The 23,890-nt window shown below is 35.7% G+C and overlaps 1 pseudogene; it reads left to right on the top strand.

Moving 5' to 3' along the window:
* The first annotated feature begins 575 nt into the window (after positions 1–575).
* On the top strand, positions 576–611 carry LOC123648731 (annotated as a pseudogene).
* The last annotated feature ends 23,279 nt before the right edge of the window (positions 612–23,890 follow it).

The raw sequence follows: 23,890 nt of genomic DNA, 5'->3' as shown, positions 1-23,890 counted from the left end.
AATGTCTGGTCAGCGTGGGGCCTTTTACTAGGTTCTGGGGATGCAGAGATCAAAGAGACCGTCCTGAAGTTTGTAAGAGGTCACACTCTAGTGCAGGACACAAGGCAGTACATCAACATTACAATACATTGTCATAGATGTTGTGATAGTGATGAGTACAGGAGAGTTGGGAAGCACACAAAAAATACAGAGAAAGATATAGAAGCTTCTTAAAGAGACTGACCTCTGAGCTAAATTCTTAGAGATGAGTAAATGTTAGCCAGACAAGAGAGTAATGGAATGAGGCAGGGAGAGAGAGCTGAAAGCACAGGCACTGAAAGGGAGAATAAGAACTCGCAAAATTACATATAACTTCACGCTTCCTAAACATCGTGCTCCAAATTTCAAATTGGGAGAAATGATGTGGGAAAGGGAGTGTTCCTTCATGAGAGCAGAGAAAGATTCATCTGAACATAATACTGCAGATTAAGAATAATCAGTTAAAAATAGACTGGATCACTTTTCTAAAATATTTTCTAAGGCACGAGATTTGATGAGACTTGGAGCTTTTAAAAAGGAAGAGAAAGACTGAAACCCAATGTTACAGCTCTTTTAGAATTTGTCTAGAAAAAAAAAGAAAAAAAAATTGAAACCTATTATCAGAAATAATCAGTACACAAACGTAACCAGGTTCCTCTTTATTTGAATGTAAATTAGACTTTTCCTTTAACGGTTTTGAATATTCCATTTGCTTTGGCACTATCTGGAGATGGGGCAGTGTTAACTGCCAGTGATTTGCCAGGATGTCTTTCCAGTGGCTCCAAGTTTGTGTAACCCTGTGCCTTCTTCCTTCCCCCAAAATGAAAATCAGATCTCTCCCTCTGGGCCACCTCCTGACCACTCACCCAGTGCGAGGTCCTATCATCAGTATTTTCATCTTGACGGGCTGGGACAAGCTCTACTGACCCGTCTGGCTCAAAAATTGTATAAGTCAATGATATCAAATAAAATATCAGTGTTATTGTTTTTATACTGAACTTTTGTGAAATCATAACTAGTGTCATATTCCAAAAAGAAGTTTTTAATTTAGTAAAGTGATATAAAATTTTGCATGTAGGAAAATATAGGGGAGATGAGGCAAAAATATTTTTAAATGAGATATAATGAGTAGTGACTTGTTTTCACAAGCATAAAAACTTGTAAAGCTACTATAATTAAAATCGTGTCCTAATGATATAAAAGTATCAATGGAACTGAAAAGAAAACCAAAACACAGGTTTCAATAATATTATCAGGTCTATCCTAGGTCTTTTTTCTCTTCTCTAGAGTTGACTCTGAGGTGATCTCAGCCAGGGTGTGGCTTTAATTAATATAATATGCTGATGATCTCCAAATTGTCATCTAGATTAGGCATGGACTCTCAGTTCCAGACTTGAATATCCACTTGTCTATGTAACAATCTACTTCATTCTTTGAAACTATATTTCTTTCCTGAGCTGGTCTTTTATTGCTTCCTTTTGCAATAAATGCCTCCACAATTCAGTTTCTAGGGCTAGAAACCTGAGAATTCTCCTTGACTCCTTCCTTTCTTCCACTCTTCACATCCAATTCTAGATCAAGTCCTGTTGGTTCTACCTCCAAAGCATATCTCCATTTCACTGCCATTATCCTAGTTTAAACCACAAAACTGACGTTAACTATTTACTGCAAAGCACCCCCCCAAACAACTGATCTCCCTGCATCTGCTCCTGTTTCCCACCAATCAGTTCTCCACTGATTTTGTTACAAAACAAATCATAGTGATATGTCACTCAACTTAAAACCTTTCAATGATGTTCAATTTGAAGTAGATAAAATCTAGTCTTCAGCATGAGGCATTGCATGATTTGTCATTGTGTCATTTGGCCTCAGCTGGACAGTGGAAGTGCTATTAAAATAGCATTAGAATAAATTGGAAATTTTAACCCATTTAGTTCATTTCCACTTCTTACATTCTTGGCAATGTAAAGTGGTCTCAATGATCTTGATTAGAAAGACAAGGACTTAAAACTTACCTATCAGGTACAATGTACACTATTCTTGTGACGGGCGCACTAAAAGCCCTAACTTCAGCATTATACAGTTCATCCATGTAACAAGAACACCTGTACCCCTTAATATTTTGAAATAAAAATTATTTAGAAAAAGAAGAAATACAAGGACAAATGAACAAACACCTATCTCCTTGCTAGAACAGGCCTATCTCTGTCGGGGTAATTTTGCTACAAGCAAGTGACATTTTTCCATGCAAGACAAGCCATATCCTCAGTCCTAAGAACAAAAAGACATCTGAAGCCATTTTCTTAATTATTAATTTTTGTGAAATAAAGGATATTTTGCTGAGAGAAGCAAATACACAACCTCAAACATTTTTATCAAAAATATACTTGAAAAATTTACAGAATCTCCATGTAAGAACTTACAAGTCCAGTGGAAAAGGGAAGGTTGCCTGGTATCTTCTCTCAATTTCTCTTCATGTGACATTGCATTGTTATTTCTCTCTGCACTTGTGCTCCATTCACTTCTTTGAAGATGGATTTCCTCTGCAAAGTTCTCAATTTCTGATCCACCATAACTTTGCCTTTTATTGGCATTTGGTTTGCATTGTAAGCTTGGCTCCTTATTGTTGATTGATATATTTATTTCTAAATTATTAATAAAGCTATTCCTAACAGTTTGGCTTTAATTCTAACTCTTATATTAACCCTAATGTTTATTGAATAGTTAATGATCTGTCTTATTTAAGGGATATCAAATAAAGCCCTTCGATAAATAACCATCTATGTATTCATTTGTTTCTTGGGTAATTCATTCATTAAACAAGTATTTAATGAATAACAACATGTGTCAGGCACTTTTATAAATCCTAAGAATACTATCGTGAATGAATCAAACTCCCAGTACTTTTAAACCATGATGGCTTTTGTTAATAAATTTGACGGCCGTGTTAATAATTTGACTAGTTTAATAAATTTTTATTTTATATTTATATGTCATGTTAAATTAAATAAATACAGAGATATGTAAATTAATTTCAGCAAGTGATAGAAAATGAAGCATATGGGATGGAGGGGGATGGCTACTTGAGCTAGGGAGATTTAGAAAGGCCTCACCCAGGAGGTAAATTTTGTTCTATAACCTGAATGATGAGAGAGAACTACATAAGGAACTGGGAGGGGCAAAATGTGGCAAACTAGATTTTCTGAAAAAAACCTCCTAACAAAAAACACCTAGAAGTGCTATATAAAATATCAGCAAATATTTTTTAAATTATGCAACTGAGTTTTTAAAAAGTAAAAAAACTCTTCAGAGGCTGAAAACAAGAAGTTTTACAACTAAATCTATCCCTTGAAGGCACTATCTAATAAAAGGAATCTAGAGCCCTGGTTTTATTGGCTCCATGGTGTCAGAAAAAAAGGCCCATGTAAGTTGTATAGTTGGAACTGAGTTCTCAAGATAGAGCAGGAGATACTGAAAGACCATACATCAGTGCAAAGTGAAAAAAAGCTTCCTGCTTGAAGAGGGAGATAGAGAGATAACTTGTCTTTTTTTGTCTTTGGGCAGAGAAAAATATTTGTGAATATATATGACATGCTGTACCTAACAATTAAGGGTTAATTATTGCTCTCATGAACTCATGAGATATTTGTACATTTTGACTATACCCTTAGATATATCACAATCTATTGAAAGCCAAAGATTCGGAAAAAAAAAATTTTACTTCGGAGGGAAAAGTTAGAGAGCCAGTATGTACCATAAAGAAACATTTACAAGAAAAGGAGCTTACTTTTCATCAGAAACAATTTCTGGAGGCCAGAAAACAATGGAATGACATCTTTAATGTGCTGGAAGGAAAATTAGGATTCTCTATCTACTAAAACTATCCTTCAAAAATGAAGGTAAAGTAAAGACATTTTCAGGTAAATAAAAACTGAGAGAATTTGTTGCTAGTAGAACTGTGCTACAAAAAATGCTAAAGCAAATTCCGTACACTAAGGGAAATTATCTTAGTTTGTTTGATCAGCTATAACAGAATACCATAGATTGGGTGGCTTCTAATCAACAGAGATTTATTTCTCACAGTTATGGAAACTGAGAAGTCCAAGATCAAGGCACTGGCAGATTCAGTGTCTGATGAGGGCCCATTTACTGGTTCATAGACAGTTGTCTTCTCGCTGTGTCCTCACATGGCAGAAAGGACAAGAGAACTCTCTGAGGTCTCTTTTATAAGGACACTAATCCCATTCATAAGGGCTCCACCCTCATGATCTAATTATTTCCCAAAGGCCCCACCTCCAAATATTATCACACTCAGAGTGAAGTTTCAACATACGAATTGGGAGTGGGGGACACAAGCATTCGGTCTATGGCAGAAATGTTACCAAGATGCCTTCCATTTTCTTCTCAGTAATGTGTATTATTTCCTTACTGCTTTCTTATCCCAAAGATTAAAATCATTTGCTTGCCCCTTGAAAGTGGTATCTTTAAAAATGGTTTATTTGCCCCTACTGCTATTTACCTCCTATACTCACAGATCCTCTGCCTGTACCATTGGATATACCGTCAGTTTAACAGGTCGTGATCCAGTCATCACACTTCTCCAAACCAGTATTGCATCTGCTTCCAGAATCTTTATTTACCATTTATATTGCAAGCTCTCATTCTAGCTCTATCTATTTAGGGTTAACTGTGTATATGTGATACTTTCCATCAGAGATCTCTGTTGTGCTTAATCTGTTGTGTAATCAGATCCTTGTTATGATTATTTTCTTTGTCAGGGAGGAGGAAATGCGTAATATTCCCCATGATTTTTTGCTCATCTAATATCTTTCATTATGACATGGGAATGAAATTTTGGGAGACTATAAGATTTTTCATCCCACTCACTTCTCTGTTGTATGTAGATATTATTCCACTGCTTAGTAGCTTTCAGTTGTTTTGACTTTTCACTTTTATAATTATTTTTATATTTTAATATATATTTCCTATTTTTAATTATTTAAACAGCAATAACTTAAGAGTATAATTTAAAATACCTAAAAGAGTGAAATTGGAATGTTCCTAACACAAATGTGAAATGCCTGAAGTGATGGATAGATACTCCAATTACCCTGATTTGATTAATTCATATTGTATGCCTATATCAAAATACTACATGTATTATAAAGATATATACCAATAATTATTTTTAAATAGATACTTTTGAAATTTTTAAATTTATAAATACAGTAATTTTACTGGAGATATGTCTAGGTGTGTGCCCTTTTTCATTATATTATCTGGGATTAAGGGAGCTTCATCAGCCTGCCAAATAAAGTCATTGTCTCAAATAAATTTTTTTCTATTATTTGGAATGTCAAATATTCATAATAAATTCAAAAATTTCCCAAGAAAGTGTTTTACCTTTAATATTCTTCCATTTGTTATATGTAAAACACCAAATAGACTCAATACAGATGCTAACGTTATAAAAATTCAAGAGGGATTAGGCTTTATGACCTATTGATTCCATAAAGAACATATCAAATAAAATTTTCTAGCATGAACAAGTTAAAAAATATTCTAAAGCTACATTATGATTCTAAAATTAATAATTGGATCACCATAGCAATGGTAATAAGAAATAATGAATATGCTAAATTCTGTGCAAAAGTGTTCATGAGCCATAATAAAACTCTGCTTGAATTATAAATAATTGTGTTTAAAAAAAGAAAGTAAATGATAAAGAAAAAGACAGGCCTAGTGTAACTCAGATGGACAGGAAGGTTGTTTAACATGATAATATTCTACTGAAAAAATATTTTTGTAAAACTTAATTAGATATATGCTTCCTTGGAAATTGACCTCATTAAGAACCACACAACTTAAATGAGAGAAATTCACTGGACTCTATGGTTTCATTTCTCAGTTATTCCATGCCTTTCAGCTCCATCTCCAGGCCTTAAATTAAAAATCCGTGGCATTTACCTGTCATTCTGTCAGAGTCTCAAAAATTCTGCCAAGCCCCCAAAGCAATCACAGCAACAACAAAAATAAACAAATGGGACCTGATCAAATTAAAAAGCTTCTGCACGGCCAAGGAAACTATCATTAGAGCGAATAGATAACCTACAGAATGGGAGAAAATATTTGCTCTCTACACATCCAATAAAGGACTGACAACAAGAATCTATGTAGAACTTAAGAAAATCAACAAGAAAAAAAATCAAACAACTCCATCAATAAAGGGGCAAAGGACATAAACAGAAACTTTTCAAAAGAAGACAGACTAATGGCCAGCAAACATAAAAAAGTGCTCAACATCTTTAATCATTAGGGAAATGCAAATCAAAACTATAATGAGATATCACCTAACTCCAGTGAGAATGGCCCTTATCAAAAAGTCCCAAAACAACAAATGCTGGTATGGATGTGGAGAGATTGGAACACTCTTACACTGCTGGTAGGACTGAAAATTAGTACAACTTCTGTAGAAAGTAATTTGGAAATAGCTCAAAGAGCTAAAAATAGAAATACCATTTGATCCAGCAGTCCCACTACTAGGCATCTATCCAAAGAAAAAAAAGACATTCTATAATAAAGACATCTGCACGCGAATGTTTATAGCAGCACAATTCACAATTGCAAAGATGTGGAAACAACCCAAATACCCATCAATACATGAGTGGATTAATAAAATGTGGTGTGTGTGTGTGTGTATATATACATATATATATATATACCATGAAATACTACTCAACTACAAAAAACAATGCTGATCTAGCACCTCTTATATTATTTTGGATGGAGATTGAGCCCATCCTTCAAAGAGGTATCACAAGGAAGGAAAAACATGTACCACATGTACTCACCGTCAAATTGGTACTAACTGACCAACACTAAATTGGTAGTAATACTCACTGGGTGCCAGTTGGGGTGGGGTAGGGGGTAAATTCACAACTAATGGAAGCAGAATGCACTGTATGGAGGAGAGACATGTTTGTAGCCCTGGCTTGGGCAGGGCAAACAACATTACATGTAACCAAAATGTTTATACTACATAATATACTGAATAAATGAAAAAAAAAATACATTTTTAATTCCAAAAAAAAAAAAAAATGCTGCCAAGGACTGAGGTGGAGAATTTTGTTTACCCAAATCACAGGTAGAATTAATAAGTTTGTAAAATATATTTTGATCTCTAAGCTACTCATCTCTGCATGATTAACCCCTTCCTACAGGCATCTAGGGTTCTTCTACTCTTTTTTTTTAAAGAAAGGCGATACCTGCTCCCAGGAAATGATCTAACATTGTATTCATAGGTATCTTTCATTTAGGGACATATCAGATATCAAAAAGTAAAAGAGAAGGTATATATTTTAAGTATTCAGAAAAATTTTACATGGGTAACCCATAAAAATAACACCAAAGTCGGCCACTGGTGATTGCATCAAACTGTGCTCTATTCCTTTGCATATAAGATGGAAAGGATTCAAATTAGGCTGAAAAATAAACAGCAGGGTGGTGGCGAAACCGGGCTACAAATGCAAAGTCTGGTATTGAGTGTGGCTAGCAAATGGGTGCTTTCCCTGAACTGTCAGGTAGCGTGACTCACCAGCAAAGACTGACAATTCTAATGGGACAATTCCAAAGTCTAAATTACAACAAAATGGAGCTTGACGTAGTTCTGATCAGATTAAGGTGAACGATTGTGATTATCGGAGATGAAGTCTCTTTCTGAAGGTCTTAGTCTTCAAGGAGAGTCCCTCCAAGAAGGAGAATATCACAGCTAAGAGAGTGCTATTTAGGAACTTTTCTGAACAAAATCTACAAGTCACTGGCACTTTAAAAAATAGATGTATAAGATCCATTTATCCTCGGCTAAAAACAGTAAATGACCTAAGGGCATAGGATGCCAACCAGTTACAGATTTAGGTTGGTGAGAAAAAAAATCAAAATACCTCTCCCTTACACATTATTACAAATTCAAAAGATTGGTCCAAAATATTACCCTCTGAAATCTGAAGTTAATCTGTATGACAATTGTAAATATATGGAAACTAATAACAACAAAAATCTAGGACAAATGCATAGTGTTTTATGTCATAGAAACAAAAGACTTAAATATGGTATATGCTGCCCGGCACGGTGGCTCGTTACAGGTGCCTGTAATCCTAGCACTCTGGGAGGCTGAGGAGGGCGGATCACTCGAAGTCAGGAGTTCGAGACCAGCCTGAGCAAGAGCGAGACCGTGTCTCTACTAAAAATGGAAAGAAATGATCTGGACAGCTAAAAATATATATAGAAAAAAATTAGCCAGGCATGGTGGCGTATTCCTGTAGTCCCAGCTACTCGGGAGGCTGAGGCAGAAGCCCAGGAGTTTGAGGTTGCTGTGAGCTTGACGCCACAGCACTCTACCGCGGGCAACAGAGTGAGACTCTGTCTCAAAAATAAAAAAAAAAATATGGTATATGCAGTATAGTATTAATAAAAGTAAAAACTTATACATACACATAATTACTGCTTAAAATGGAAAGAAATTCATACAAGTTTATATCAATCTAACAATGCGGGAAAGCAATTAGAATGGGAAACGATCCCAGTAAAGCTGATCTTATCGTATCAAAAGAAACTTTACTCAAATAATTCACTCAAGAAATGAAATTTTAGCCTTTTGGAAGCTACTGAGGGAGGAACAGAATTAACTGACTTGGGAAAAGGATTAAATACAGACCATATAGATATTTTTAAATCTTACTTCTTAAGGAATTTTCACAAGCTCCATTAGTAAACCAAAGGAACTGAAAGATTAGTATGGTTTTAAGAAAGCCTGATGGTCAAACTTGGGCTTTTGTTTTAATCAAAACAGGAATGGCCCACGTACATTAAAAGAAAGGATCTTTGAAATTTGTACTATATTTCAATCTATTTGCTTTAAATAAGAGAAAATCGTCATTAATCTATGACTAGAAGTGTTCCACATTGTTAGTTCAGCTTGCTTAAACAACTCTAATCAGCATAACTTATCGGCCACATGTGATACTGGGGAACAGGGGAAGGACCTGAGAATTTTTGCTGCTGATGTCACAAACCAAACTTGCTTTGCATCCTTTCATACATTTGACAATAGCCAGGATGGAGGTGCAAACAGAGGAGAGTCTAGGATAGTGAAGATCTATCAAGCATATGGTAACCTCTGAAGAAGATAAAATGCACAGGACAATGAAAGAAATGAGTTTATTCAAGCTATTGCAATAGACAAAATGTTCCTTAATGAGAAACATCTAAAAAAGAAAAGAGGGGCTGTGAGGTAAACAAGGGAGTCATCAGTGAGTTAATGAGGGTCATGAAGAAGGGCAGAAATGGGTCCTGTCTGAGTCACTGAGGAAGTATGTAGGGGGGTTCTATCTGAGACATTAAGAAGAACAAAGTTTGGTTTTATCTGAGTAATGAAAAAAAATAAAGATGGGTCTTCTCTGAATTATGAGAAAGGTTAGGGATTTGTCCTACCTGAGTCACTGAGGAAGGGTGGAGATGGGTCTATGTCAGTGAGAAAGGGTCTAGATCGTTCCCATCCGAGTCATTGAGGTAGGATGGAGATGTGTCCTATCTAAATCACTGAGAAAGGATAGATTGAGGTCCCAGCCTAGTTATTGAGAAAGATGGATATGGGTTCTATCTGACTCACTGAGAAACAGTGAAGATGGGTCCCCTCTGAGCCATTCAGAAAGCGTGGAGTTAGGTCCTATATGTGTCATTGAGAAAGGGTAGAGATGGATTCTCTCTGATTCATTGAAAAGGGTGAAAATTATTCCTCTCTGGGCTACTGAAGAAGGATTGAGATAAGTCCCCTCTGAGTCACTGAGGAAGGATGACGATGAGCCCATATGAAACACTGTGGAAGAATGGAAATAGATCCTTTCTGAGTCATTTTGGAAGGGTGGAGATCAATCCTATCTGAGTCACTGAAGAAAGATGGAGTTGAGTGTCCCATCTGAGTCACTGGGGAAAGGTGCAAGTGGGTCTTCTCTTGAATTATGTGAGGGCAATACAAGGGTCCTTTGAGACTTGCCATTTCTCAGGACACAAAATAGTGAGAGCACAGGGCTCAGATAAAGTTCAACATTTCCACCACTTTTTATTCTTTAAAAAAAGCAAATTCAGTTGTTAGTCATAGGTTTAAATAAAAGAGGTATTTTATTTATATACTGCCAAGTTAGTATTAATTATAATTTGAAGTAGTACTATGAGTATCTCAAATAGTAAATTTAGAAACACTATGATAGAAATGCATTTGAATTTATAAACAACTCAAATAACAAGAAAACGGCAATGTCTTTCAAAACATATATTTGAAATTTACAATTTTGTATAGCTACCTAAAACCAAATTACTAAAGTAACAAAACCAACATATTTTTTTTTTTTTGTCAGCTAGGTCAATATAATCCTTAGATCTGTTCCTTACAGAATGGTACTTTTTCTTTCACTGTTTTTTATTATGGAAACTTTCAAACATACACAAAGTCAACACAATATTAATAGTACAATGAACACTCATGTACCACCCCTCAATTTCAAGTATTGTCACTATTATAACATTTGCAATTCATCTATTCTCCAGGGATTTTTTTTCCAAGTATTTTAAAACCCAAGCATATTATTTAACCAATATTTAGTATGAACATTTAACTGACAATAATGTCTTTTTAAACAGAGCCACAATATAATAACAACCTAACAAATCCAACAATAATTCTTTATGTAATACATATATACATATATTATTTAAATTGCTCGTGTTTTATGTATTTTAGATCACTTACATACTCATTTTTAAAACCCTACAAGATATAACCAGTATTATTTGTATTTTAGACATAAGGAACCTGGGACATAAAAAGTTTAACTTGCCCAAAGTGAAATCGCTAGTAACTACTGTATTTGGGAAGTGAACCTATGTAGATTATTGCTAGATCCGAAGCTCTCAACTGCTAGACTCTGCTTTGTGGCCCCATAGTACCAGGTGTTCACAGGCGTTCTATGAATAGTCATTTGATCACTATTCCTATGAGGCACAGGATTCTATCTCCAATTTTCACGATGTGGCCTGTTTTATGTTCTTTAAGTCTTTTTTATAAAATATGGCATGTAATTTTGGAGGAGAAATCATTCCTGGCACACTTACTTGCAGCAAACAAAGATGGAGTGGTTCTCAAGGAGTAGAAATTGTTCTGCCAAATTCAGGACCAAACGACAGAACTTCAAGACACCGGTAGGCTCCAATATCATAGCCTGTACACTTCCTCAGAGACCAGCTCAGGAAATCAGCCTCGTACAACACCCACAGGGAGCAGCATGCATATGGAAAAGAAAACCCTGGATGTTGTGCGCATTTAGGTAGTGCATCTCAGTGCCAGATACACGTCAGGTGTGCTGGGGATGTAAAACTATATTCAGTAAATGTTTGTTGTCACAAGACATATGTAGATAGCTTGCTTGTGGCCTTAGAATCAAAGAAAGACAGGAGATTTTGTTTAATATGTTTATGGCTATTCTGGGGTAAATTAATTTTGTTTCGATGGCAATGTGAAAGGGATGTTTGGAAGACTGATTGGAATATTAACTAAACAACATGCAACTTTTGATACACTGCCTCATTTTTTTGCCCACATTATTACACGGATAGAATTCACATATGGTGAGGTACACATCAAAACTGGCTTTCGATTAATAAGCTGGGCAAACTTATAGAAGGAATGAGGAAATTCCAAGACAGAGGCATCATGCTGTGTATGGGCACTGCATTGAAAATGAGTGGACCTGGGTTCCAGCCCTGCTGCAAAGTTCATGTGTGACCCTGAACAAGTCACGACACTTCCTAAAATAGACGGGATAAAACACTGGGGTTTCAAACTTTTTTAAAAAACAGGAATTGTTCAAAGAAAATTTTATTAAAGTTGTCAACATATTAGATACGTTTTTAAAACGGATCAAATTTCCTGAAGCACAGATGAACCCCACCTATTTGATCTCTCTTTCTCATCATCCCAAGTAAAATACTAAGAAATAACCCTGAAATTCTAGGCCTCTGTCCATAGAGAAAATTATGAACATAGATGAAAGTAGGCGCTCTCTAAGGTACTACTTTTAATTTGACATAAAAGTGTCTAATCAGAGAGAGATGCACAAAGCTAAACTTCAAGAGAGTTGATGCTCACACTCATGTCTAGAGTGCTGAGTTGGAGTAAAAGTAGGCCTTCTTCCTCCAAGATCATCATCAACCATCAACCCTATGTCAATTATTGATACGCAAATCATTAGATGTTTACCATTTACCATCAACAATTTTCTCTTTTCAAATGTAGGTTTTATTAGGTTTACTCTCGGATCCAAAAATTACTTCTGGCTTCCAGGCACTATTGGGCTCTAAAGGCTAATACATCTTGATGAAGGTAAAGCAATACTTTCAGTTGGGGTGAGCACATATGAGGGAGTCTCCAGGCTAGGTCTTTTTGAGGGTGAGGAGAAGGCTGTAGCAGAAGGCAAGAATGAGAAGGAAGGAGGAAAGTAAAGAAAAATTACAAGTTATTCATAGGTTGGCCAAGTGTTGGCCATGTCTATGTATCATCTTGATTTGTACAGACCCTCACAGAAGATCACTCTGTCTGTGGAAGAAAAATTTTAAGATCCATGAGGCTAGGACATCAAATAAATTACATCTGAGAAAAAGAAATGGGAACATACCTTCATTTTATCATGTATGGGATTCATAAATTACATCTGAGGAAAGAAAATAGGAACATATCTTCCCTTTAATTTATCATCTATTCACATTCTCTTCCCTCAGAATCAGCCTTTTATTTTCTCAATAATTTTGTATTCCTTTTCTGTGTTTGTATATCAATTTAGATTATCCTGCATGACTTTTCATACTAGCAAGGTCATTACCAATTCCTGGTCATTTTGTTTGTTTTTTGTGTTTTATCCATTTCCCTCAGAAAGACTACAACATCTAAATCATTCATTAGTTTTGGTAAAAAAGCCTAAAACTTTGTTTTTTATGTAATTTTTTTGAGCTGTTTAGATTCTGACTAACCTTATTCATTAACTTGAATAGAACATGGTAGGAGAGTTTTGTGTTAATAGCTAATAGAGCTAAATTTTATTTGTACAAAATGATCTCAGGTCCAGGGTAGATCTTAAAATTGAGATCATTATTATTTGTCCTAGGTTTTAAACAGGGAACATTGGTAGTTAACTTACCAGGAAACAGACCAAATGGCTGGTCAGCATCACTGATTTTGGACATTTTAGAGTTGGAACATCTTGTTTATTGAACTTAGGGACCACTTAACTCTAATGGCTGTTTTCAAGGTTAAATTTGTTTTAAACCTTCAGCCACTAAAATGCTGGAAGTAAATGCTTACAGAACAGTGGGCTTCTGATATGAACATGGTAAGAAACGAGGTGCCCCTTTGACTTAGTACACATACAAAACACAATGTTGAACCTAGTCTCAAGATGACCTCAGTTACTGTGATTAGGCAACAAGTTGAGAGAGTCTTTGCCACTATTTGACTAAACCTACATAAGTAATAGATTGTAATATGGATAAGCTTAAAAATATTACCATATTGGGATAGTTTATTTAATAATAAATTCAATAATAATCAGCATTCTGGTTATGATGTTAAGATAGCCAATGCTCAGAACTAATTCTACCCATTGGGAGAGAGAAATGGCAGCATATAAACATAAAAAACAAATTTACTTGTGTTGGAGATGAGACAGTACAAGGATAGCACTCGGGTCTCACTTCTGACCAAGGGAGACAGCACAGGGCAGCATAACCTTGTGAGCAATTGTTTTCAGGGCCACTGGAGCAAGATGCTGACACAGGCTGATACGGCACCTAGCTACAAAAGAACCAGACCTATCCAGGTCTAAGTACCTCAAGCCAAAACAACTCCCCACCCCCCCCCACCCCACACTGACCCTCATACCTATCAGCAAGAAAAAGCAAATAGCCCCATTAAAAAGTGGGTGAAAGACATGAGCAGACATTTTTCAAAAAAAGAGAAACAAATGGCCAACAAACATAGGAAAAAATGCTCAACATCATTAATCATTAGGGAAATGCAAATTCAAACCACCTTACCCCTGTCAGAATGGCCATTACCAAAAAAGTCAAAGAACAGCAGATGCTGGCACAGATGCAGTGGAAAAGGAAAGCTTATACACTGTTGGAGGGAATGTAAATAAGTACAGCCTCTGTAGAAAACAGTATGGAAATTTCTCAAACAACTAAAAATAGATCTATCACTCGATTCAGCAATCCTACTATTATACTAGGGATCTACCCAAATGAAAAGATATCATTTTATTAAAAAGACACCTGCACCCATATTTTTATCACAGCACAATTCACAATTGTAAAGAATTGGAATCAACCTAAGTGTCCACCAACCGATGATTGGACAAAGAAAATGTGGTGTGCGTATATATATCTATATCTATACACCTACATAAATACATATCATGTAATACTACTCAGCCATCAAAAAGAATTAAATAATAACTTTTGCAGCAACTTGGATGGAACTAGAGGCCATTGTTCTAAGTGAACTAACCCAGGAGCAAAGAACCAAATACTACATATTCTCCCTTATAAGCGGGAGCTAAGCAGTGGATATGCATGGTCATATAGAGTGATTTAATGGACATTGGAGACTCTGAAAGGGGAGGGTGGAGGGAGAGTTCAGGATGAAAAATATCTATTGGGTACAGTGCACACTGTTCTGGTGAAAGGTAAAAGCCTACAATTCTCCACTATGCATTTCAGCCATGTAACAAAAAAACCACTTTTACCCCCAAATCTATTTAAATAAAAATAAATAATAAATAAATAAAAATAAACATCACCACATGGATGTTGCAGAGTTAACTCAAACTCAGCATGTTCACAGCTGGTTTAACATTTTGCTTATAAGCTGAATTTTCCTCTTGTGTTATTCCTAACTCTCCCTTCTCAACCTTCATCCATGTCAACAATTTTTGCTGATTTGATCTCTTTAATAACTCTTCACTTATTTCTAATTTTACTTCTATCCACTTGTTTCTAATTTTGCTTGTACCAACTTAGTTCCAGTTAACAAAATTTCTAACAAGAATGATTGCTGTAGTTTCTGAACAGGTTGTTTGGTCTGTAGTCTTGAAACTGTCTTTATCACCAATTTATTTTCTCTACTGCCTCCAAGGTAATCTTTCTAAAGAAATCTAATTATATCACAGTCCTCTTAAAAAGATTCCATGGTGCCCTTAAGCCCTGAGAATAATGTCCACACAAAGCATTCAAGTCCCTTATGATCTTGCTTCAGCTAACCTGTACATAATCATTGTTTATTATATAATCACCAATACCTATCGCACCTCTCTAGCACCATATTCATTCACATTAAATTTATGATAATTCCCTGAACATGAAATATTAGTTTTTACCTCTGTTATTTTGAATCACCCAAATTCTATGGCTTTTTAGCTCACCAAACCTACATCAACTGGGCTAATTCCTACTCATATTCTAGGTTGTAATTTAGCTGTCACTTTCTTTAGGAAGCTTACCCTGACAATTCTTTAACCCCATCCCTGACTAATTTAGGGATTCTCATTGCTCTTGGATATTTTCCTACCAAAATGCATATTATGGTGGTTTTTAAAAAATTTCTAGCTTGTTTGACTTCCCTGTTAAACCATGTATTCTCTAAATTAAAAAGAAAAAATGACCTGCTTACTATTCTATTGTCTTTTAAGGCAGTGACTTTTACAAAGTTTTTATTTGATTCATATTTGAAAATGAATGAATGACTAACATCCTCTCATGTATCCAGACTCAATTCATACATTAAAGTACACAGAAATATTTGACATTGCTGACCACTCATGCATTGAAAAATTCACTTCCCTTGCCTGTTGTGATCCAACATTTCCTTTTATAGGACCTTTCATCTTCTCTTTTGTACTCTGATACTAGATAATTCAACTAATTTCAAGCACAACCCCTGTGTGGAAGACTCAGTGATTTACATCTCAAGTCCAGACTTCTCCAAGCATTAAACTTACCAACTTGACGTCTCCTCTCATTTGTTCCAAAAATACCTCAAAGTCAATATGTCCCAAACCAAACTCTTGATTTTTCTATCCACTAACTCTGATCTTTCACAGTTACCAGATAATTAAAAGACAACAGACTCCCAAGAGTCCAAGAGTCATCCTTGATACTCTCTTTTCCCTTACAGGGAAGAACATGCATTTCTTCAATCATCCTATACATTTTTCTTCCTTAACGTGAGCCTAATTCACCCGCTGACCCACTACTCACTCATCTACTGTATCTCTCATCTGGACAACAGCAACAGCCTGCCACCTACCTTTGCTTGCTTTGGCCACCTTTAAAGTCGTTCTCACATTATAGGTCATCTTCAGAAAAATTCTAACAATGTTATTCTTGATTCTCAGCATAAACTCTTTAATATAAGCTATTGGGGTTTATCAAGCAGCTCTATTCCATATCAGTCTCTCAAGATGTATTTGATAATATGCTTCCTAATTAAGTGTAATTCAAGAATAATTTTCTCATGCCAGAGGTTTTTCCCCCTAAAATAAGTACAAATTTAACAGGACATAAGTAAAGACAAACTGAGCCCTAAGGCCACCTCTGGATCTTTCTAGATAAAATGATTTTATGTCCCATTTTCTCAGCATAATATTTATTTATGTCTGTTTTATCATGACTTATAAGAGGATAGTTTGTTTTGCAAGTGCCTTTCAAGTTCTTAGCACAACCTTGAAAATAGATTTTTTATGAATTAGAAGAAATATTGAAATATGGATTATAAATATATTACTTTTAAAGAAATGGCAACAGAGAGAAACTACATAGACAAGGTAGGAGGAATTTAGAGCATGACATTATGAAAAACAAAGAAGAGCTAGAGATCCAAATGTTTTACCTAAGACTCAGAAAATCTTCATTGTCCATATGAAAGAATGAAGGAAAATGTAGCTACAGAGAATGAAGCTTAGTAGATAAAAGGGGCTTGTGAATGTGACAAATTGAGTTTAATTTATTAGAATATTAAGGGCTTTCTTGATGAGCAATTTCAATATATTTATACTTTATTATGTTCTAGCTCATTTAAATAGTGATTTCTGTGGTCATTCAAGAAATATACATTTACCAGATTCAAGTCACATTTCAAAATTCTAGTGGAAATTTTGTTATTCATTAGATGATTAAGGACAGTTTATTATTTCTTTGACAAACAGTAAAGAACTTTATACTGTAGGAGAAAAGTAAATTTGTTTTAAAAAAGAAACCTTATTTGAGAACGCTTAGATATTCCCTCCATAGTTTCTTGTACACAATTATTCCACAATCTTAGGATCCAATTTGATTGCATAAGTTGATATTTTATAACTATCCAAAAAATAAGGAGTTTGCTTAAAATAAAATTCCTTTTGGTTTTCTTTTTTTCTTAGCTTTACAGAATATAAGCAGAACATAATCTCAAGACTATAGGTGAGAAAGTACCAATATACAGTTATAGGACTCCAAGATATTTGCTGTGTAAGGGACCCTAACATTTTGCATTTAATCCTTTTGAAATAAGAACATGGAACACAGATATGCTATGCTATTTACACTTAATCATAATTAAATCCCATCCATGAACTGCCAACCTATATTATTAAGATCTGCTTCTTCTTATAGTTATTTTTATATTTTTTACCTCCCCTTAATGAATGTATGTTTCTTGAAGAATAAGCATTAAAATCATAGTGATAAATATTATAAATGTTATAATATTTTACATTTGTAAAGAGCCTTAACATTACAAAATGCATTTACAAATGTTATATTACGGCATAGTCATAACTACCTCACAAGATGGAACACATTTTATTCCTTTTCCCTTAGATAAGAAAATAAAGGCTCAAATAGTAGAACCCAAAATCACTTCCAATGACCTCAGAAACCAAGTGCAGCATTCTTGCCACTAATTCTCTCATCTTTACTGATACCACAGTGGTACAGACTTGCTTTTACACAAGTTCTGGTTAATATCTCAGATGTGAAGATGCAAGACAGATAAATTTGAGCATTGGTGGGTGTGGCAGTAATAAGCCTTGTGTGATTTGGAGTAAAATGAAGTCACTGAGCCAGAAAAGGTAAAACCAAAGGGTAAGTAATACCAAAGGTATAAGAGGTATAAGTCACTGATTTTGACATTTATGTCACAACCCTGGCAAGAAATTGGTTTATGTCAACCATCTGCATTCAGACACTAGTGAAAGTAGTGATTGATCAATGCAAAGAAAGCTGATGATTACTCTAACTATATAAGAAACTCGTACCAAAGTTAACTACTGAAAGGATTCTCTGCTTTTCTGAACTGTAAGCAACTCATAGGCAGGGACTTTACTATTTATCGTTGGATCTCTACCACCTAGCATATTGCCTAGTACATAGTAAGTGCTGAATAGTTACTGCACTTCAAATACAGTATAATCTGTGTGCACATTTATGGATGTATTGCTTAGATCCACTGGCGAATAGGTTTGGGATAGGGAATTTAGTAGAACCCATTAGTCTATGTTCTCCACTTTCTTCAAACTATTAAGATGAAGGAACTGAATCTTATAATGGAAGCCTCAGAGATGTTTTCTGAACCCAGGATATTAACACAGCAACCTTTACCATCATCCCATGGCACTAGTAAGGAATTAGTTTTGTTGTTTTACAAAATAAAACAAAGACATTACACCCTGGCCTCAATCTGCCCTAACATCATTTTTTATTTGAATTAACTCACAAATCTGAACTATTTTGTCTTTATGACATTGAATAATTCATTTCATCGTCTTCCACTTTTCTGCTGGCTATTCAAATACTACAATATCACAGTCTTTCATGAACTCTTTCCTGGGGGAATTCTGCTCTCTATTGGAGGTAAATCAAGCTAAAATTTATGTAAACTCAGAATATCTGGAGATTGTTTGCTTTAGAAAGGATTGATCAGCATTTATATCTGAACAGTATTCTCTCTTTCTTATTCCAAATATTACTTGATTAATAAATATTAAGTTTTATTTACATGCAACTTTTCAGGCAAATCCACTATGTAAAACAAGACCCACCTATTGAAAGGCTTTCAAAATTTTTCTTGGCAACTGTCAACCAGCCTTTATATTTCCAAATTCATGTGGATACTGACTTCTAAGCTAATTGACACCAATAGAGCTGGTGACGTGGCTTTTTTAAAGTAATATCTACTTGGTAAACAAGATTCTGATTGGTTGCAGTTCTCTCAACCTCTAAGGTAAGAGAATTTTGTGACTAACTTGAGATAGAGTTACTTATGGGTTGGTACTCTGCTCTCTTGATTAATATTGGCCAAGGAAATCAATGAATAAATTGTTAAAATTAAAATGGAAAAAAAGTTTGAAGGGAGAAAGGTTGTTTTGAAAGTGCTTTAAAAGTCTTAGCCCAACTTGGAAAATAGCTTCTTTATGAAGCTCTGAAACTTTTCAGCTTTACTTAAAGATTGATTTATATCCTCTAATTTCATTGCCAAGGTCTGGTATATACTATAGTGCTGTGTGGTTTGCAATGTGAAAAATGCATTTAAGTCAAAGAGGAGAAATAGAATTCTAAATTCTAAAGAAGTAGTGACTTATTTAAAATTATAAAACATAGGAAGATTAGTACTGAAAATTTTAGTTTTTTTTTATATTCAGGAGTTTATATTCTATCTTTTGACCAGAAAATAATTAGCTAAAGTCACCAAAAAGCAAAATTCCTTCCAATATTTAATTTTAAGAAAGGGAGATCAGTTCTAAAAAATTGAGTCAATAACAAAAATTTAATTAAAATGATGTTTTAGCTTTTGTCCTGAAGTTAATTACTGTTTGTCCTAGTATTTTATATCTCTGCCCTACACAATTATTCAATGAGAATTAATGTTCAGAACCCTGAAACCCTTTAAGATACTCAGATCAGCAAAGGAAAAAGATTTTGAAAAATTAGTTTCTTTCTTGAGACCGTAAAGTGAAGCAATGTATTTTAGAAGAATTTGCAACAAATGTTATGTACCCAGTCTTACCAGTCTTATCAGACTCACCTTTGTAAGGTTGAGTCCTGTTTACAACGTTCATCAGCAAGCCTATTTGCAATTTCTATCTTCAAAATAAATCCTGAGTCTGACTCTTCTCACCACCCCCATAACCTCCACCCAAGTCTGGGATGAGTTAGCCAAGGCACACGTGTACAACTGTACTGATTGTTAAAATACTGAGCCACTTCTGACCAGCTGGTATATAATTCTTTAGTCACCACCTAAGCCTACCAAGAACCCCTAACATCCACTCTGAACCCTCCCCTGAGACACTATATGACTGCCCTTGAAGTAGAAACTCAAAGATTAACACCTGGCACAGCAGAGGGCTTTCCAGATCTTGATCCTTGCAACTAGTCAGTACCTGCAACACATGGACCCTAGATCTGCCCCAGACAATACAGCGGCCTTCTCGCAACCATTCTTGCCCCTGCTGTCTATTCCACTGGCAGGCAAACTGATTTTTATTTTCACTAAGTGTATCAGACCATGTTGCTTCCCTCTTTAAATCCATCGGCAGTTTTCCATTATACTTAGGGTAAAATCCAAACTCTTACCTAGGCTTCCTTGGCAATTGGTAATCTAGATCCTGCCTCCCCACTAACCTCATCTTCCACAATGCTCCTCAATCAATGCGTTCCAGCACCACAGGTATTCCTGCTTTTCTCATTTCAAAGCTTTTACATTTGCTGCTCTCTTGAAGTGGAAAGTTCAGATCTTCACTTCTCCATTTTTGCAGATTTTTACTCATGTCACATTCTCAAAAAGGCCAGTGTGATGGCGACCCTATAAAAATAGCAATTTCCACCTCTGCTCTAGCTTGGACCTGTTGTTAGAGCCAGATTCCCTCGGCCCCGGGAACAGAATGACAGAGTCACTGAGGCTGTAAAAGGCAAAGGAGTTTATTGACTAGTTCGAACTAGGGTCCAAGCCCCGAGCACCAATGCAGTGGTCTCTTTCTATGGGCAGGGACCCCGCGCAGCGGGAGTACAGGTCTTTTATATATATTTTTTTTTTTTTTAGCTCTTTATCGCAACCAAGCGTTAAGCAAGCAAGCCTTGTATACAAAAGCGGACTTTGGCTGTTAGCTATAAGTTAAGCAAGCAGGCCTTGTATACAAAAGCGGACTTTGGCTATTAGCTATAAATTAAGCAAGCAAGCGTTGTATACAAAAGCGGACTTTGGCTATTAGCTATAAGTTAAGCAAGCAAGCCTTGTATACAAAAGCGGACTCTGGCTGTTAGCTATAAGTTAAGCAAGCCATCACAGAATTAACTAAAATATTGTTTCAGTCCTGTTCTACACTGTCTCCAGTCACCATCTTTTCTATCCCATATTTATTTGCTTCATAACTCTCATTATCGATGTACTTAGTTGTCTTCTTCCTTATTTTCTGTCTTTCCTAATAAAAGGTAATATCCCCGAAAGAAGGATTGTTTCTGGCTTACTCATGACTGTTTCTCAACATCTAGTGCAATATCTGTCCTATGATTTCCTTTTCCTGTGCCTGCTGCTTCTTTCTCTTTGCCATAAATACCCTTCTTTCCAATGCTACCTGTCCAAACTAGCTTACCCATTAAGGACAAACAAACGCCATCTGCTGCAGGACCCTTTCAATCATCCCATAGCATGTAATCTCTCCTTCTCAGAGCATGGCTACCAATGTTCCTCCATTGCTCTTAAGACTTTAACCGGGTGTATTTTTGTTATTTGTAAATTACTTTCCCCTCTCAGTGGACTGTAAACACTTTGAGAGGTGAATTTTTCCCCCAGACATGAGCCTTTGTTTCATTCATCAGTAACTTCCCATCCAGCATGAGCTTGCCTTTCTATTTACTAGCTGATTTCTTTCTTTAGGACAAACCTTAGTTTTAGGTCATGGAACAAAGAGAGTCTTCATAAAATTGCAGTTCATGGTGAGTTAACTTTGGCTGATGGAGAAGAGAACTGTGACAGTTCCCCTAAGGATACATTGCTGCTTGCTTAGGAAAACTTAAATATAGTTTATAAACCTGAAGGAAAATAAGGTAGAACAACTCCCTTAAGAGATTCTTTCCAGATGTTTTTATAGCAAAGTTAAATCCTTATAATCACTAAATGTTCACTAGTCTCCCTGCTAAAGAGTCTCATCCAGCTACAACACAAGTCATATTTCTTTTCTAATAAACACACTTTTAGTATTTACTGGCACTGGTTTGCCTCCATAAGAAATGACCATTTTAATATTTTTAAGCAGATCTAACTGCAAACTTAAATTATTTTGTAATGCTTATAAGTCCTACCTTTTATAATCAAGCAATTATTTATGGAATTACAATTTTTTTTTTTTTTTTTTTTGAGACAGAGTCTCACTCTGTTGCCCAGGCTAGAGTGCCATGGGTGGCATCAGCCTAGCTCACAGCAACCTCAGACTCCTGGGCTCAAGCGATCCTACTGCCTCAGCCTCCCGAGTAGCTGGGACTACAGGCATGCACCACCACGCCTGGCTAATTTTTCTATATATATATTTTAGCTGTCCTTATAATTTCTTTCTATTTTTAGTAGAGACGGGATCTCGCTCTTGCTCAGGCTGGTCTCGAACTCCTGAGCTCAAATGATCTGCCCGCCTCAGCCTCCCAGAGTGCTAGGATTATAGGCGTGAGCCACCGCGTGGCTGGAATTACAATATTTTTTGTGCTGAAGAGTTCCTTAGAGCGCAGATAATAGTAACTAACACGTAATCATATGTGCCAGGTGCTATTTTAAGTGCTTTCTAGGCAATAATCTATTGAATTCTGAATTAAGTACTATTAATATCACACCTCTTTTTTTAAGATGGAGAAACTGAGACACAGAGAGGTTAAGTAAGTTGCCCAATGTCACAAAGCTATTAAACGTCAGAGCTGGATTTGACCTCAGATAAGTCTTGTTTGGATTTGTATAGCAGACGTACACTTGTTCTAACCTCTTTCTCTGTTGTTTTCTACTAGTATAGAACTTTGATGTAAAATATTTGATTTTTCATCTTTCCTTACATATAGGTAGACATAAGGCCCCTCTCTGGCCAATAAGAGGTAGACATGAGTTCCTGGGAAAGGTTTCCCTTCCCAAATAAAAAGAAAGAACCTCATGAAGGCCCTTTGCCTTATGTTGTTTTTATATCCTAGTTAATTTTCTGTTCCTTTTTTGAATGGGAGCTATTCTTTCCTATTTAGCAAATATCGGAAAAATAGTGTTGGGAAGAAAGGTAGAGTTGGGATAGCAATCAGCTGAAACTGGATTATACTGCTTCAGAACACTTTTCAGCTCCATTATGCACTCTGCCCTGGGACATCTTCACTGCTCTGTGTCCTCAGCAATCACGTGGCATAAACATTGACACACTTCCCACTTCAAGGTGAGCAAGAGGTTTTCTAGGCTTAATGTGGAGACCTATGGAACTTAATGAGAAAAGCAAGCTTTGTCTTAAGTGATTTCAAATCATGCTCATCTTCAAAATAAAGCTATATCCAGCTGATACATTTAGTCAAATCTAATGATGCTCTAATGTAGTAGAAAAGAGATGCTTCCTGGAACAGGCTAATGTAAAAAGCCAGCTTGTCAGGAACCCCCGTCAGTAGACATGAAGTTTTAAACAAAACTATTGATCCATAGGCAGGACTAAAAAGCACATGCAAGGGGGGGTACATAAAGTTCTGTTTTTCTACTAGTGAGCTGAAAATATCTTCAATAATTCTT

The sequence above is a fragment of the Lemur catta genome, chromosome 12 (assembly GCF_020740605.2).
Source record: "Lemur catta isolate mLemCat1 chromosome 12, mLemCat1.pri, whole genome shotgun sequence".
In the NCBI taxonomy this organism is placed as follows: domain Eukaryota; kingdom Metazoa; phylum Chordata; class Mammalia; order Primates; family Lemuridae; genus Lemur; species Lemur catta.
Note: the sequence above shows the minus strand (reverse complement) of the source record. Positions and strands in the feature narration are given on the sequence as shown.